At 45.2% G+C, this 17,451-nt stretch overlaps 1 pseudogene; it reads right to left on the bottom strand.

Annotated features, from left to right (window-relative positions):
• Window positions 1–13,985: 13,985 nt before the first annotated feature.
• Window positions 13,986–17,248, bottom strand: LOC123406654 (annotated as a pseudogene).
• Window positions 17,249–17,451: the final 203 nt, after the last annotated feature.

The following is a 17,451-nucleotide window of genomic DNA, read 5'->3' as shown; positions in this document are numbered from 1 at the left end:
GCCACAAAGCACACGGCAAAGAATTGGCTGATGGCATAGAAGGTCTGTGCCATCAGCCACTTCTTTGCCATCAGCCACAGACGGCAAAGGGCCGCACAGCAGACGGCAAAGCTGTAGGGGGGCCCACCTGACCGCGGGGACGGTAGGTCAAACTGGAGTCCCTTCTTTGCCGTCTGCTAGCGGACGACAAAGAGGCCAGAGGAAGACAACAAAGAGTCTAGACTCTTTGCCGTCCGCCAGCAGACGGGAAAGCCCTAACGTCTACTAACGGCCGTCCCGCCCCCACCCTGGCCTCTCTCTCTCTCTCTCTCTCTCTCTCACCCCAACGACCACCGCCGCCACCACTGCCCCCTGCCGCCGCACTGCCCCCCACCGCCACCAACACTGCCCCCCGCCGCCGCACTGCCCCCACCGCCGCCACCACTGCCCCCCGCCGCTGCACAACACCCCACCGCCGCCACCACTGCCCCCCGCCGCTGCACTGCCCCCGGCGACGCCACATTGCCCTGTCGCACCCGTCCTCCTCGCCGCCCCGACGCCCCAGCCGCCCCCGCCGGTGAGTCCCCCCATTTTTATTTTGTTTTTCCTTATTTTTATTTATGTTAAATTAGTTAGGTTAGTTTTTTAGTTTATTAGGTTAGTTAGGCTAGTTATTTAGGTTGTTAAATTAGTTAGGTTAGTTAGTTTGCTTGGTTAGTTAGGTGGAGGAGTAGAAGAGGAGAAGAGGAGGAGGAGGAGGACGAGAAGAAGAAGAGGAGGAGAAGAGGAGAAGAAAGAGGAAAATGAAAAGAAGGAAGAAGAAGAAGAAGAAGAGGAGAAGAAAAAAATAAGAAGGAGAAGAAGAAGAAGAACAAGAAGAAGAAGAGAAGAAAAAAATAATAAGAAGAAGAAGTAAAGAAGAAGAGAATAAGAAGAGAATAATAGAATAAGAAAAAATAAGAAGGAGAAGAAGAGAAAAAAGAAGAAGAAGTAGAAGAAGAGGATAAAGAAAAATAGAAATAGAAATAAGAGGAAGAGGAAGAAGAAGAGGAGAAGAGGAGGAGGAGGAGGAGGAGAAGAAGAAGAAGAAGAGGAGAAGAGGAGAAGAAAGAGGAAAAATGAAAAGAAGAAGAAGAGAAGAAGAAGAGAAGAAGAAGGAGAAGGAGGAGGAGGACAAGGAGACCTCCTTCTTCTCCTTCTTCTCGTTCTTCTATCCCCCTTCTTATTTTTTAGCTTGTTTAGCTAATTATCCTCCAAAATGACGTAATAAGCTAAAAACCTTGGTTAGCTCATGAATATTATATTCTTAGCTTGTTTTCCTAAAAAATGACATAATTAGACATAATTAGAATATTTGTGTTGATCGGGTGGATTTACATGTGATAGTTGTCTCGTCGTTGTGAGGTCTGGTGTGCGAAGACCTGCCCGTGCGTTGTACGAGCTCTGCCCCTGCATTCGTGGGTCAGTACAAATTTCATCTCCTCCTCGCCCCTTCATTTACTGTGGCTCGGTTTTTGGATGAAACTTTCTAGATTTAGGTAATTCAATTAATTTATCAGTATGCGTGACCAGTATGCGTCTCCTGTTCGAAAGGGTGACATCTATAAATATGCATGTCTTTGCATATTTATAACCGCCATCCTTTCGAATTGTCCAACATTATCCATGGACAGCCCGGGTATGTCTAGATAGGCTTCATTTTCCCGTATGCTGTGCTCTGGATCCGATGCGGAATTTCGTCAGTGCCTCCCTGTTGTTCTCCGGATGCACATCCTCTCTGTTTATTGCGGAGACGTGTATCAGGCGAACAGCTGGGAGGTGCTGCCGAAATTTTGCGTTGGATCCGGAGCAGAGCATGGGAAAACGAACCCAATCTACACATACTCGGGTGGGATTAGGACCTATCTTTACCTATTAGCGTGTAGGTTGCCTGGACGTAATAAAAATGGCGAACCTGATTAACCGATGAATATAAATGCTAAATTGTATATAAATATATTTCTTTTTTCTTTAGTAGCTACGCAAGATGAGTGATCGTGCGTGGATGTATACCGGTCACCCTAGTCAGAAAAGAGATGACGAAAGAATGGTTTGTAAAAACAAAGGAATTTGTGAAAGCCGCATTCGCAAATGGCCAGGAAAGAAACTATTGCCCCTGTCCTGGATGCGACAACTATAAAAAGACGACAGAGGCTGTAATGATTAAACACCTGCAGAGGAGAGGTTTTAAGCCAAATTATACGGTGTGGACATTTCATGGTGAGTCTATACAACGCACAAGAGCTGAGGTGGTCCGTCGTCGCACGGACGAGCATGGTACCGGGATCGAAGACATGGTGCAAGACTTTGATGATGCTCGGGATTCGGAAGATGAGATGGAGGAATCTGCAAAGGCCTTTTATGAAATGTTGGAGTCTTCAAAACGTCCTCTCCATGAGCACACTGAGCTCTGTCAGCTGGATGCAATTGCACAAGTAATGGCTCTGAAGGCTAAGTTCAACTTGGGAAGAGAATGCTACGACGCGATGATGACACTATTTGGACGTTTCCTACCCAAAGGCCATGTCATGCCTGCAAACCTGTACCAGTCGGACAAAATACTTCGTGTACTTAAGATGCCCTATGAGAAGATAGATGCATGTGAGAAAGGATGTGTCTTATTTAGGAAGGAGTATGCACACTTGGACTATTGTCCCAATTGCGAGTCTTGCAGGTATCTTGTGGTAGACAACGGTATGGGTGAGAAGAGGCAGACCAAAATCACAGTTAGTGTTCTTAGGTATATGCCAATTGTACCAAGACTTTAACGTCTTTTCATGGTCGAAGAGACAACCAGACAGATGACATGGCACAAATTGGGCAAAAGAACCGAAGTAGATGCGGATGGGAATAAGATGATGGTACACACATCGGATGGGGAAGCGTGGAAACATTTCCATGGATTGCATCAGGATAAAGCGGCATATCCAAGGAATCCCCGAGTCTGCGCCACCACGGATGGTTTTAATCCCTTCGGCATGAGGGCAACCCAATACAGTTGTTGGCCTGTATTTTTCATTCCACTCAATCTCTCCCCCCCGGGCAGATTATGCAAATAAAGAACATATTTCTGACGTTGATAATTCCAGGGCCCAATTATCCGGGGAAGAATATGAATGTGTACCTGCAACCGCTTAAGGATGAATTGGAAGAAGCTTGGGATAATGGGGTCAAGACATACGATGCCGCTAGAAAAGAAAACTTTAAAATGCATGTGTGGTACATGTACTCTATGCATGACTTGCCAGCGTATGCGCTATTCTCTGGATGGTGTGTGCATGGAAGGTTCCCGTGCCCCCAATGCAAGGCAGCTCTTCAGTTTCATTGGTTGCAGGAGGGTCGGAAGTATTCTTGCTTTGACTTGCATAGACAGTTCCTGGATCCTAACCATCAGTTCAGATAAGACAAGAAGAACTTTACCAAAGGTAAAGTTGTCAAAAACTTGGCACCACCTGCGTTCACAGGCCAACAGATCCTGGATGAGGTAAACGCCCTCGAGGCTTATCCAGAGCGTCCAGGGTATTTCAAGGGGTATAATTCAAAACATGCCTGGACTCACAAGCCATGCTTTTGGGATCTGCCTTACTTCAAACACCTCCTTCTTCCACACAATATCGACATGATGCACACTGAAAAGAATATCGGAGAGGCTATTTTTGGTACATTGTTCGACATAGATGGGAAGACAAGGGATAATATTAAGGCTAGAGTCGATCAAGAGACACTATGTCATAGACCCTTACAAAACATGCGAGAAGGCAAAGGAAAGCAGAAGTGGTCGAAGCCAAAGGCCTGGTTCAATCTTGGAAGGCCAGCTATGAGGGAAATTATCTTGTGGGTCAAAATGCACTTGATATTCCCCGATGGGTATGTAGCGAATCTAAAGAGGGGAGCGAGTCTTGAAAAAATAAAAATCTTTGGTCTCAAGAGTCATGATTGGCACATATGGCTAGAGCGGGTAATGTCGGTGATGTTACGTGGCTTTATTCCTGAGGATGAATGGCTAGTACTGGCGGAGCTGAGCTATTTCTTCCGTGTTCTTTGTGCGAAAGAATTGTCGCCTGGCGTGGTAGAATACATGGAGGAGTTTGCACCGGAGTTGTTGTGCAAGTTAGAGAAGATCTTTCCACCGGACTTCTTTAATCCAATGCAACATTTGATTTTACATCTACCGACCGAGGGAAGATTGGGTGGGCCCGTGCAAGATCGTTGGTGCTATGCAACTGAGAGGATGCAGAAGACCCTTCGAGCTAAATGTAAAAATAAGCGTAGAATTGAAGCATCGATGGCTGAGGCATTCATTACTGAGGAGGTGGCAAACTTTGTGATAGCACACTACGAAGCCAAAAATCATCATTTGCATAATCCCAAGCCTCGGCACAATGATGCAGACCCTAAAAAAGGTGGGTCCAACCTCAACCTATTCAAAGGGAAGCTCGCACCAGCCGGTGCTTCGAAACCAATAACGTTGGATGTCGAAGAATGGCGGAACATTTCGTTGTATATCTTCAACAACCTCACAGAAGAGCGGCCGTACATCGAGTGAGTTCTCGACACATTTTCCCATAACTTCTAATTCATTTGAACTGCTCTTATTCCCGGATATTTCAAACAACTGTTACGTCGTCAAATTCTCGGATGGAGCGGTGATCGAAAATGATTCCGTCGAAGAGTATGAGCTTCTGTCAAAGACAGGAGGCGGCTATCCCGGTTTCATCTCTTGGTTCAAACAAACGGTAATTATCAATAATGGACCATTTCATTCTTGGTCTAACTTGTGTCTAATGCAACAACCGTTTCGTATTAAACTTGTAGGTTAATTCAGAGTCTATGGACGCCGAATTGAGACAAGTCGCTAATGGTTTTGACTATAAGGTCCGTTCATTTGAGAAATACAACATCAACGGGTATCTCTTTCGTACCTTTGGCAAAGAGCTATCTATGCCCGACCGGAAATCTACAAATTGTGGTGTCTCTGCTATCGGCGAAGGTGTTATCGAGTATTATGGAAGAGTTGAAGCAATTTATGAACTTCAATTCTATGGTGAAAACCCACCGAACGTCGTAGTCTTCAAATGTTATTGGTTCCAGTCGAAAAAGACTAGAAGGATTCATGAACATATAGGACTAGTCGAAATCAATCCAAACACCCATTTAGATGTTCCCGATGTCTATATTACAGCTCAATAGGCGACCCAAGTTTTCTATCTACCGTGGGCATGCCAAACGGATAAGAATCTGGAAGGTTGGTATGTTGTTTATGAAGTGCCGCCACATGTCAGACCACCTCTCCCAAATGAACAGGATTATGAACCTCACATTAACCCAGACACATATGATGGAGAATTCTTCCAAGAAACACGTCTTTCCAAGAAACGTTTCAAGAACCTCCGTGTGCTTCACCCAAGAACATGGAAGTAGACAGTGACAATGAATCCGACTCCAGCCCTAAGCCGGAACCAGAAGACCTGGAACTCGTAGAGGTTACTGATACGGATGACCTGTCAATGCTTCAACGATTAAAGGAAGGCCTTTCACAACTTCACGCCGTTGAACCCGACGAGCACGTCATTCATGAAGACATGCGTGATAGTGATGATGATGATGCATTTATTGATGATGATTATTAGTTTGTAATATTCACAACTTAAATTATATATATTTTAATCTTTATTATTCATGTAGATATTATTATTCATGTCAGTTATTCAATTTTTTTTATGTTGTACTAATTTCTTTTAATATTTATCATGGCAGGTCACCAGGTGTGGAAAGATGGTGGGCGCCGGTCTAGATCGCTCGAAGGGTTCTTCCCAGGCGCCCCGCACGAGGGGTGGTACTTCCCTTCCACCCCTATCTCTCCGTAGAGCCTTGGCAAACAGTCTGTCGACACCACCCGTGGGTTCTTCTTCGTCGTCGGCATTGCCCACTGGGAGAGGTGCTGGTCGGTTAGGGAAGAAGGGGAAGGGTCAGGGAGAGGTGGTGGCCGCGGAAGATCCAGGAGGACTGTTGAGCCGTCCTCGCCACCACCACCAGCTCATTCACCCGAGCATAGGACTAGTATGGTCGACCCGTTTGCGGAGGAGGCTACGGGGACTCCGTTCCAGCAGCATGTTGTTGACGGGCATTCGTCCCATGAGACTCCGGTCCAGGAGCAGCCTCGGGTCGAGGTGCATTCGGCCCAGGAGCAGCCGGAGGAGACTACGGTTCCGGAGGCTTCACCCGACGTGGAGAGGCCCGGATGGGAGACCTCGCCGGATCGTACCGAGTTGCCGGATTGGACCGAGGGTCCGGGTGGCTTAGGGGGCGGGGATGGCGGGGATGAGCTTACGGATAGTGGGGGCGATGTGCAGGTGGACGGGGCCACCGTGTACAAGCGTGGTAGTACACGTCTCCCGGTCGCGCCGGCTACCCGCGAGTAGAGGCTGGTGATTAAACCTGAAGGAGATAGGTAAGTACATTTACTCTTTTTTTAGCTTTTGCCTTCAAGTTTGTTCAAATATCAAATGTGTTGACCTTATCATACTGCAGGGGATGGGTACACCCTCTTGGAGTCCGCAGGCCGAACTCCGTCCTTGGTGTGCTGTGCCGGACAAATTTCCCGGGGTTTGTCACGTTGCCTGGTGAGGGTCAGGTTCCTACACTAGGATTTTCCTGGGAGCACTACCAGGCTGCGCAGGCCCCGCCGGAGGAGATTATAGATGGTGTCTTGTGCCACACGAGGGCCGAAATTGTGATCAAGAGCTTTTGGGTAAATTATCCTTTTACAGATTCTAAAATTAACAATATAGCTAATTATTGTACTAATCGGTGTTTTCACGTTTGATTGCAGACCTTCTATAGGTGTGAGGATGGATATGAGGAGGAGGCGGCCAGGGTTCTTGAGGCTGAGTGTAGGCGGTTACTACAGAACTTGCGCCACGAGGCTCGGCTGCATGCTATTCGAGATTACTACGCCACGTGTGGTATTAAGAAGCAGAAGAAGGATTGTCGCGGAAAGTTTCTGAAGAAGGAGCAATACATGAAGGTAATTACCTATTCTTAAGTCCTTCTACGTAGTTTTCTTGATTTCATTCATAGGCGTAGCACTGAAAATTCTTTCTAATAACTTACAGGTGCCCCCGAAGTGGTGTGCGGATAAGATGGATTGTTGGGAGGCGTTGGTTGATGAGTGGTGCACAGGCAGCTGGCGAGCCGTCCACGAGAATGCGAAGGATCGGCGTAGCCAAATGGTTGGTGTGCCACACCATCAAGGCAGCGCCAACTTACTTCAGTTTGGATGAAACTGGGTATGTGATTTGCTTCATGATTCATGCAATTCATTCTTGATGCTAATATTTTTTTCCTCTGTTTTAGGCGCATCACAATAAGACGGAGATGCCACACTTGTACGACCTTTATGGCATGGCCCATACTGCCTCGTACAAGAAGGCGAAGGCATTCTCTAGTACTTCTCCTCCTCCTCCTCCTTCTCTTCCTTCTTCTTGATTTCTTCTTCTTCTCCTCCTCCTCCTCTTTCTTCTCCTCTTTCATATTATCCTTGCTTTAATTTCCCCAACAATGACATAATTAGCCCATTTAGCTCCAAAATGCCATAATAAGCTCAAAATGGCATAAGAACCTTGGTTAGATCATGAATATTCACTAGTGGAGAAAGGGGTATTAGAACCGGTTGGTAAGGGCCTTTGGACCCGGATACACATCCGGTGCTACGTATCCGGGACTAAAGCCCCCCCCCCTTTAGCACCGGTCTCTTACAAACCGGTGCTAAAGGCCTCCACATGGGAGCCGAAGAGTGCGCGCAGGCGGAGGACCTTTAGAACCGGTTGGTAACACCAACCGGTCCTAATGCTTTTTTTTTCTTTTTTTTCCTTTTCTTTTCAGGGTTTCCGATTCCGTATTTTGGTGTTTCCGTGTTCCATATTTTCAGGGTTTTCGTTTACGTGTTTCCGGTTCCGTATTTCCGTTTACGTCTTTCCGATCCGTGTTTCCGATTCCGTGTGTCCGTGTTCCGTTATTTACGAACACGGAATCGGAAACACGTAATCGGAAACACGTATCCGGAAACACCGATTCCTTGTTTGCGGTTAAGTGTTTCCGATTCCGTGTTTGCGGTTAAATGTTGATGCACCAAATAAAAGTACATATATACATGTAACACGAAGTACTGGACCGATTATCATTACATAATTTGAAGTTCGTTTCCTATAGCTGTATACTTGCATAGAGAAGGGAGCTGGCTATTGGTTCATAGGACGGAAAAATTCTCCGCCTTCATCTATGACTTGCGTGAGGAGAAATCCTGCCAATTCCTCTGCAACTGCCTTGCAACGTTGGATTGGTCTGAGCATCGCCCGCTTTCGTTGCAGCTTTAAAAGAACTAGATGAAAACAATTAAGTTATGAACAAAACTAAACATAATTGATGGCAACATAAATAAAGTTGTGAAGATCCGGTTACGTACCTCTAGATTTCTGGAAGTACGGGATTTCTCATTGATAATCCTGTGAATGTACTCGCAAACGTAGTATCCACAATAATCAGTGCCCTGTGGTTGTTGCGGGACGCCCTATATACGAGAACATAATTCAATCAAATCAATAATAATCAAGAGAATGGTAATGGTATTGAAACCAGGGTACGTAGTACTACTTACTTTGTTAATCTGAAAGTGGAGCTTGTCTGCCCATGTACCGGGTTCTTCCTTGATGAACATTTGCCAAACCCTGGCTGACAAAGAAAAATGAATACAAGAGTTAATTATTACTTACTTGATATCAGGAAATGAACGAAAAAGAGGCCGATGAACGAAACAGGCCGATATATATATACCTTTGAAGCATCTGACGCGCGCTCTTCCATGTGTCAGCGTCCCAGGTTAACGGGTCCCAGACTTCAACTTGTCCTTGATCGATTCTAATGATGAACAATATGAAGTGGGACCTGCGCACGTGTACACACGCAGTCATGCATACTCATCAATTACACTTAACATCAGGTAAGCAAAATGGAATGTGTACAAGACAGTAACACTCACTTGAATCCGTAGGGCCAAAGTATTTCTTTTTTGGTACTTTGTCGCTTCAAAAACCTTAGCAAATCATCCGGTGTATCCTTGTTGAACTTTTCTATTGTCTCTTGATGAAACGAATACGGGTCAATGAACCCAAAGTCCCAGATTCCTGCCAGCCTGCATTCACGAATCTTCATTCTGCATAGTAGCGTACAAAAAGAATGTCTCGTGAGTGATAATTATACGGGCAATGAACGGGAGCTTAACTAAATAATTAAATTAGACAAATAAATCACTTACAAACAGTAGCAGCTGACGATAGCTTTGTCGAGGGCACGTTGATTGTACATCTGGAAAAAATCATCGAACCCAACCTCGACACCGTACTCTCCGAAGTAGTGTTGATCCTGAACTGCCGCCATGATACAGTCTCTCTTTTTCCTTGCGGCCTCCAAGTACCAAACATGTAAATTCCATAGTTGGGTTGTTAGAGCACTAGGATTTTCGACAAGAGGGTGCTCGGGCTTATATTTATATACCACATCAGCAATAGCGTAACCTACGTCGCCCATGCATGGACCGGACACTGAAGCCTGGTTAGATAACACCTTGAGCGGGGCAATTGACTGTCCTTCTTGTTGTCCGAGCTGGGGAACTTGTTTCCCGCATTTCGTCTGCTCCGCCTGCTTCATCTGCTCCGCCTGCTTCATCTGTGCGGTGTGCATATTTTCAATGTACCGTTCATAGTCTGAAAGGGGCGGCGGTGGCGGCGGTTCAGGATAATATAAGTTGTCGATGGTGCGCTCAATTTTCCACTTTGGTACGTTCTTCAGAGTTTCCTTCCAGATGTCTAGAGGGGGCTTCAGGGGAAACCGTGCAAACCATGCTTTGTCTTTGGCTTTCACGGCCTCGTCTAGTTCCTCCGGAGTCATCAGGCCTGGTAACTTCGGGGGAGTCTTGACATTATTGGGTTTCCTTTCTCTCTTCTTGGGAGGAGTCCCGTTTCTTCTGAACTACAACTTTCGCTTTGCCGTACCCGTAGTGGGCGCATCCGTCGGCTCACTGGAGTGCACGGGCGATGGACTCTCGGCCTCGGGCTCCCAATCTTCGTTGTGGGGTGGACTTGGAGGTGCGTTGGGGGGTGGACTTGGAGGTCGTGCATTCTCTGTACGAAAGTGAAAACACTATTAAAAATAGGCTTACATGTGGTGCAACATTCAGTAATTGTTGGAGGTGGTGCATTTGTACCTGGAGGAGTCGGTGGCCTTGGCGCCGCGTTAGGAAACACGATGTGTTTCTTCTTCCACAAGATGATACCAAGCTCCATTTCTCCCAGTGTCTTCACGCCTTCACCTCCAGGAATATCAAGCTCAATTGACTGGAATCCCGGCGTAATTGTTGGCAACCCGACACGAGCATGGGATGCTGGAATCTGACCATCATGGTAGGTTGCTCCAGGTTGATTCGGTAAAGCATAGCCTGACGCCATCATGAAGGATATGTTCCCCATTGGCATATGTATCTCACAGTTTGTCTTCTCCGTGACATCATCCACGGGGTAGTGAGGTGCCGACGGTTCGACTGCAGGACCGTCTTCTAGCTGCAGCTGCGTGGAACCCACGCTGCTTCTATGCTGAGATGGGACGGCATCTGCTACAGGATCGTCTTCTAATTGCTACTGATCAGCGTCAGGTGCAGGATCTTCTTCCTCCTCTTCAGTGTCAGGTACAGGGTGTCCCCCTTTCTTCAAGAGAAACGCCACCTTTTCTTCTAATGTCGATATCCGTTCCAGCGCCTTCCTCTTGCTTCTACCACGGCTTCTGTAAGTGCCAAGGTCCGTCGGAAACCCTTGGTTCCACGGGGTAGTGGCTCCAAAGCCTCGTGTTCGTCCCCACTTTTCGGGGTTCCCGAGTGCCTTCGTCAACTCGTCGTTCTCTCTATCGGGAACAAAAGTTCCTTTTCGAACAGCTTCTATTGCCTTCTCTAGATCTGATACGACTTGTGTTATTTTTTCCGACCATGGTCCCTCCGCAACAATCATCCCAGTCTCAGCGTCCAACGTTGCCCCATGCGCGAACAACCAGAACTTGGACCTATCGGGCCAGTCATGTGTCTGTGGAATGATATTTCTTTTCAGAAGCGCATCTTCATAGCGTCGCCACCTAGGCAGGGCAGTCATGTAGCCACCTAACCCCAAAATATGGTGATATTTCTTCTTCTTCGCATTCTACGTATTTGTGGCTGATCGGGATGTAAAGACACCCGATTTCTTGTACGCCTTAAAATCAGGCCAAGCGTCTCTTATCTTCACTAGGTGCCCAGTGAAAACTGGATCTTCGTCCTTATATTTCTTCCACAAGTCTTTCTTCCACCTCTGGAATTGTGTGGCCATCTTCTTCAAAGCCCACTCCTCGACTTTCTTCTTCTTATCTTCCGCTACGCTGAAATTTAGCCAGACCGTGTCGCAAAGCACTCTTTTCAATCTGTCATCGACATAAGTAGCTCCAACGTTGGCGCCGGTCTTCGGCTTATTCCATTCTATTAAGTTGATCGGGACCAGGTCTCTTACAACAACTCCGCACTGATTTACAAATTTGCGATAAGTTTCTGGGGGTTCCAGTGGTTTGCCATCAGCAGCAACTTTATCGATCGAGTACCTTGCAGTATCTTTCAACCTTGTGGCCGGGCCTCGTTTCGACTTTGTCTCAGTACTTGCGCTAGCTGTTCCGGAGGGCGCCTAAACGGGAAAATAATGATTCGTTAGTAAGTGCAATACAAATTAATTGTTGCGTCAACAGTGACTTGAGATATACATTGGCAGAGTTTGTTCCGGAGGGCACTTCTGCATCTACTACATCTTCTATATTCTCAACTCCGTCACCGGAGTCGTTCAAAAATTGATTGCTAAACGCATGTCCACCGTCGTCATCATGATATATGGCCGTTGCATCTTCAAAAATCATCTGGCACATGTATCTTTCCTTCTCCGCCTCACCCATTCCCGCGAGCTGATCGGCGTGCTGATCATGTGGTTCTTGGGGATCCATAGCTCAACACATGCTAGTAACAAGAATTTAACTTAGCAAAATTATTTACGGAAAAGTTTTACGGAACCGGAAAGTTTACGGAAAAGTTTTACGGAATCGTCGGAGTCGTAATCGTCGGAAAGTTTTACGGAATCGTCAGAAAGTTTTACGGAATCGTCGGAATTGTCGGAAACTTTCCCCAGCAAAACTAGTGAGAGGTCGGGGGGACATGACGAAAGGGTCCCTTGGCCAACACAGTTATATTGTGTGACACAGATTTCTTCACCGCAGTTCTGGCACAAATGCTCGGGTGTTTTTTTTAGAAACGTCACCTCATTTATACAATCATAGGACTTTGCGGGCCCGGGGCGAAACAAAAATTTCGGGCCTATTAATACTAGTAATAGTATGTGGTTTGCATATGATCATACCACTATGTTTCGGCAGTTGATTCATCTTTAAGAAATAGTTTTGGAAACATTGGATTCTAAAACGTAACAAGACGAAAATAGGAACTACAACAATATGGATATACCGTGACTTTAAAAAAATCACAAGAGTTTAAAGCTCTTGAATTTACAATGATGTGAGTGAAGATACATGCAATCACATAAGACAAATTGTAAGATCTCTAAACTCAAACCAAATACCAAGATCGCATACGAGGAGGCGGCGAGGAGGTCGAGGCGGCGAGGAGGCGACGACGGCGAGGAGGCGGCGTGGGGCGGCGAGGAGGCGGCGAGGAGGCGACGGCGGCGAGGAGGCGGCGAGGAGGCGGCGAGGAGGCGGCGTGGGGCGGTGAGGAGGCGGCGAGGAGGCGACGGCGTGGGGCGGCGAGGAGGCGGCGTGGGGCGGCGAGGAGGCGGCGAGGAGGTCGAGTCGGCGAGGAGAGAAGGCGAGGAGAGAGGCGGCGAGGAGAGAAGACGCGCGGGAAGGCGAGAAGATGGCGGCACCGGAGAGGTCTAGGCTGTACAAGCCTTTAGCACCGGTTGGTGTTGACAACCGGTGCTAAAGGGTCTTTAGCACCGGTTGTTAACACAAACCGGTACTAAAGGTCCAAAAATTGGGCGCGCGAGCGAACCCACCTTTAGGACCGGTTGTTGTTAAAAACCGGTCCTAAAGGTTTTTTTCCTTTTTCTTTTTTCCTTTTTTCTGTTTCCTGTTTTCTTTTTCTTTTTGTTTCCTTTTTCTTTTTCCTGTTTCTTCTTTTATTTTTCTTTTTTGTTTCCCTTTTCTGTTTTCTTTTACATTTATTTATAAAATCAAAGTAGACTCAAAAAGCTTTTGTAAAATCAAATATTTATAAAAACATATTTATATTTTCTCATATTTTGTGTAAAAATTGTCTAAATGTCATTTAAAACAATAAAAAAAAGAAATTTATCAAACTAATTAGAAAATATAAAGATATTTTTTTTTCTTTTTTCTTTTTCCTGTTTCTTCTTTTATTTTTCTTTTCTGTTTCCCTTTTCTGTTTTCTTTTACATTTATTTATAAAATCAAAGTAGACTCAAAAAGCTTTTGTAAAATCAAATATTTATAAAAACATATTTATATTTTCTGATATTTTGTGTAAAAATTGTCTAAATGTCATTTAAAACAATAAAAAAATAAAAAATAAGATATTTATCAAACTAATTTGAAAATATAAAGATATTTTTTTCTTTCCTTTTTCTTTTTCCTGTTTCTTCTTTTATTTTTCTTTTTTGTTTTCCTTTTCTGTTTTCTTTTACATTTATTTACAAATTGTCTAAATGTCATTTTAAGACTTAAAAAATAAAAATGATATTTATCAAAATGGTCAAATTTAGTGGAAACTGGTCAAATTTTTGATATTTATCGAAATGGTCAACACAATTACATAAAAGGTTTAATACATTATTACACATCACAAACAACACCCCCTATCTATTTTTCTTCTTGCCTTTCTTATGATTGCGCCGTAACCATGGAGTATCTTCATCATTTAACGGGATGCTTGGATCATCTTTGACTTTGAAGGGAGGAATTTCATCAAATTTATTGTAATCTTCTGACATGTCTGTCTTGTCCTCGACTCCCACGATGTTTCTTTTCCCTGAAAGAACTATGTGGCGCCTTGGCTCATCGTTTGATGTATTCGCTTCCTTATCTTTTCTTTTTCTCGGTCTGCTAGACATGTCCTTCACATAGAAAACCTGAGCCACATCATTGGCTAGGACGAATTGATCACTGCCGTACCCAAGATTCTTCTGATCCACTGTTGTCATTCCGTACTTCGGGTCTACCTTCACGCCTGACAGGTTGAACCATTTGCACCAGAACAAAGGGACCTTAAAGGAAGGTCCGTAGTCAAGTTCCCATATCTGCTCTATGTAACCATAGTATGTGACCCTTTGCCCGTTGTCGTCTTTTGCATCAAACCGGACGCCACTGTTTTGGTTGGTGCTCTTTTTATCTTGGTCTGCCGTGTAAAATGTGTTAGCATTTATCTCGTACCCTTTAAAGGTCAATACAGTCGAAGATGGTTGCTTGGCCAACAAGTATAGCTCATCTTCAACAATGTTGTCATTAATGAGACGTCTTTGCAACCAACCGCCGAAAGTCTTCGCGTGTTCTTTAGCAATGAAATCTTCAGGTTGCTTCGGGTATTCCGAGCGTAAAATATCCTTGTGTTCCTGGATATATGGACCCGCCAAGATGGAATTAACTAGAACTGTGTAGTGTGCTTGAGTGAAAGATTGCTCGTCCATACATGTTGTTGATTTCTTTCCTAGCGTGCCTTTTCCACGCAGTCTCCCCTCATGGCGCGACTGAGGAACACCGATCGGGTTCAGGTCAGGAATAAAGTCAACACAAAACTCAATGACCTCCTCTGTTCCATAGCCCTTGACCATGCTTCCTTCTGGCCTAACACGGTTTTTAACATAATTCTTCAAGACTCCCGTGAACCTCTCAAAGGGGAACATATTGTGTAAGAATACAGGACCGAGAACGGAAATCTCTTGGACTAGGTGAACTATGAGGTGCGTCATAATATTGAAGAAGGTTGGTGGGAACACCAACTCGAAGCTGACAAGACATTGGACCACGTCCTTCTGTAAACTTGGTAGAGTTGCTGGATCGATTGCCTTCTGAGAAATTGCGTTGAGGAATGCACATAGCTTCACAATGGGTACTCGCACGTTTTCTGGCAGAAGCCCCCTCAATGCAATCGGAAGTAACTGGGTCATGATCACGTCGCAGTCATGAAACTTTAGGTTTTGGAACTTTTTCTCTTCCAGGTTTAGTATTCCTTTTATGTTCGACGAGTAGCCAGACGGGACCTTGATACTGCTCAGGACTTGGAAAAAGATCTCCTTCTCTTCCTTGGTAAGAGCGTAGCTGGCAGGACCTTTGAAATTCTCTCGATTCATCAGGTCGTCTCGTTCGTGCATACGTTGGTGGTGCAGCCGTGCTTTTGAAATTCTCTCGACTTCTTCCCATGCACGCCCAATAAGTTTAGCAGGTTCACGCAAATATTTTTCGTCACGTGTATCACGTCGATCGCAGAGCGAACCTCTAGGAATTTCCAATAGGGTAGTTCCCAGAATATAGATTTCTTCTTCCACATGGCTACGTGGTTGTCGGCGTCATTCGGAACAGATTGTGCGCCAGGACCCTTACCAAAGATTACTTTTATATCTTTGACCATGTCATATATATCAGTACCTTTAGGGAGGGTTGGCTTCCTCCGTGTATCTGCCTCGCCTTTGAAATGCTTTCCTTTCTTTCTTACGGGATGCCTGTCTGGAAGAAATCGACGATGCCCCGGGTACACATTCTTGCCTATATGTATACTTTCAGTCTCGCCTAAACAGTGTGTACATGCGCTGTATCCCTTGTTTGACTGTCCTGAGATGTTACTAAGAGCGGGCCAATCATTGATGGTTACAAACAGCAACCCTCGTAGGTCAAATTCCTCCTGTTTGTACTCGTCCCACACACGTACACCTTCGTCAGCCCACAACTCTAAAAGTTCATCAACCAGTGGCCTCAGGTACACATCAATGTTGTTGCCGGGTTGCGACGGGCCTGGGATAAGCACTCGCATCATAATGAACTTACGCTTCATGCATAACCAAGGAGGAAGGTTATAGATACATAGAGTCATGGGCCAGGTGCTATGACTGCTACTCTGCTCCCCAAACGGATTCAGGCCATCTGTACTTAGACCAAACCTTATGTTTCTTGGGTCACGTGCAAAGTCCTCGTACTTATCGTCGATGTTTCTCCACTGCGACCCATCAGCGGGTTGTCTCAGCATATCGTCTTCCTTACGGTCTTGTTTGTGCCATCGCAACAACTTGGCATGCTCTTTGTTTCGGAACAAACGTTTCAACCGTGGTATTATAGGAGCATGCCACATCACCTTGGCAGGAACCCTCTTCCTGGGGCGATCGTCGCCCTCAATATCACCAGGGTCATCTCGCCTGATCTTCTACCGAAATGCACCGCATACCGGGCAGGCATTTAAATTCTCGTGCTGACCGGGGTAGAGGATGCAGTCATTGATGCATGCATGTATCTTATGCACTTCCAATCCTAGAGGGCAGACAACCTTCTTTGCTTCGTACGTACTGCAGGGCAGCACGTTATCTCTTGGAAGCATCTTCTTCATTATTTTCAGCAGCTTTTGAAATCCCTTGTAAGTTATTCCATTCTCTGCCTTCCATTGCAGCAATTCCAGGGTGGTGCCCAGCTTTTTCTGGCCATCTTCGCAATTTGGGTACAACTATTTTTTGTGATCTTCTAACATGCGCTCCAACTTCAACCTCTCGTTTTCACTTGCGCAGTTTATCTGTTCTTCACGAATGACCTGACGAAGATCATCATCAGACTCATCAACAATGTCCTCAAGTTCAGGCTCGTCTTCCCCCATTTCAGTATCACCGTGTTCACCGAACATAGGATAGTTATCATTATCCTCTTCTTCTTCATTGTCTTCCATTACAACCCCTCTTTCTCCGTGCTTGGTCCAACAAAAATAACTGGGCATGAAGCCTTCTTGCAACAGGTGGGTGTGTATGGTTCTTGAGTTAGGGAAATTCCTCTTATTCTGGCATTTTTTACATGGACAAAAAATAAATCCATCCTGCCTGTTTTTCTCAGCCACATTGAGAAAACTATGCATGCCATTAAGGAATTCGGGACGACGTCGATCACTGTACATCCATTGCCGGTTCATCTGCATTATATAAATTTATCAAAAACCATTATGCTAAATCATCATGACTAAATTAATTAATTAATACAAAAAGTTCATCGCACGTTAAAACCAAAGTAGCGTAGTGACCATACATATATAGTTCTCATAAAAATACACACTGAAACCAACCATAAAAATTCTCTCTAATTAATGCATTTAAAAACAAC

Source organism: Hordeum vulgare, chromosome 1H (genome assembly GCF_904849725.1).
Source record: "Hordeum vulgare subsp. vulgare chromosome 1H, MorexV3_pseudomolecules_assembly, whole genome shotgun sequence".
NCBI lineage: Eukaryota > Viridiplantae > Streptophyta > Magnoliopsida > Poales > Poaceae > Hordeum > Hordeum vulgare.
Note: the sequence above shows the minus strand (reverse complement) of the source record. Positions and strands in the feature narration are given on the sequence as shown.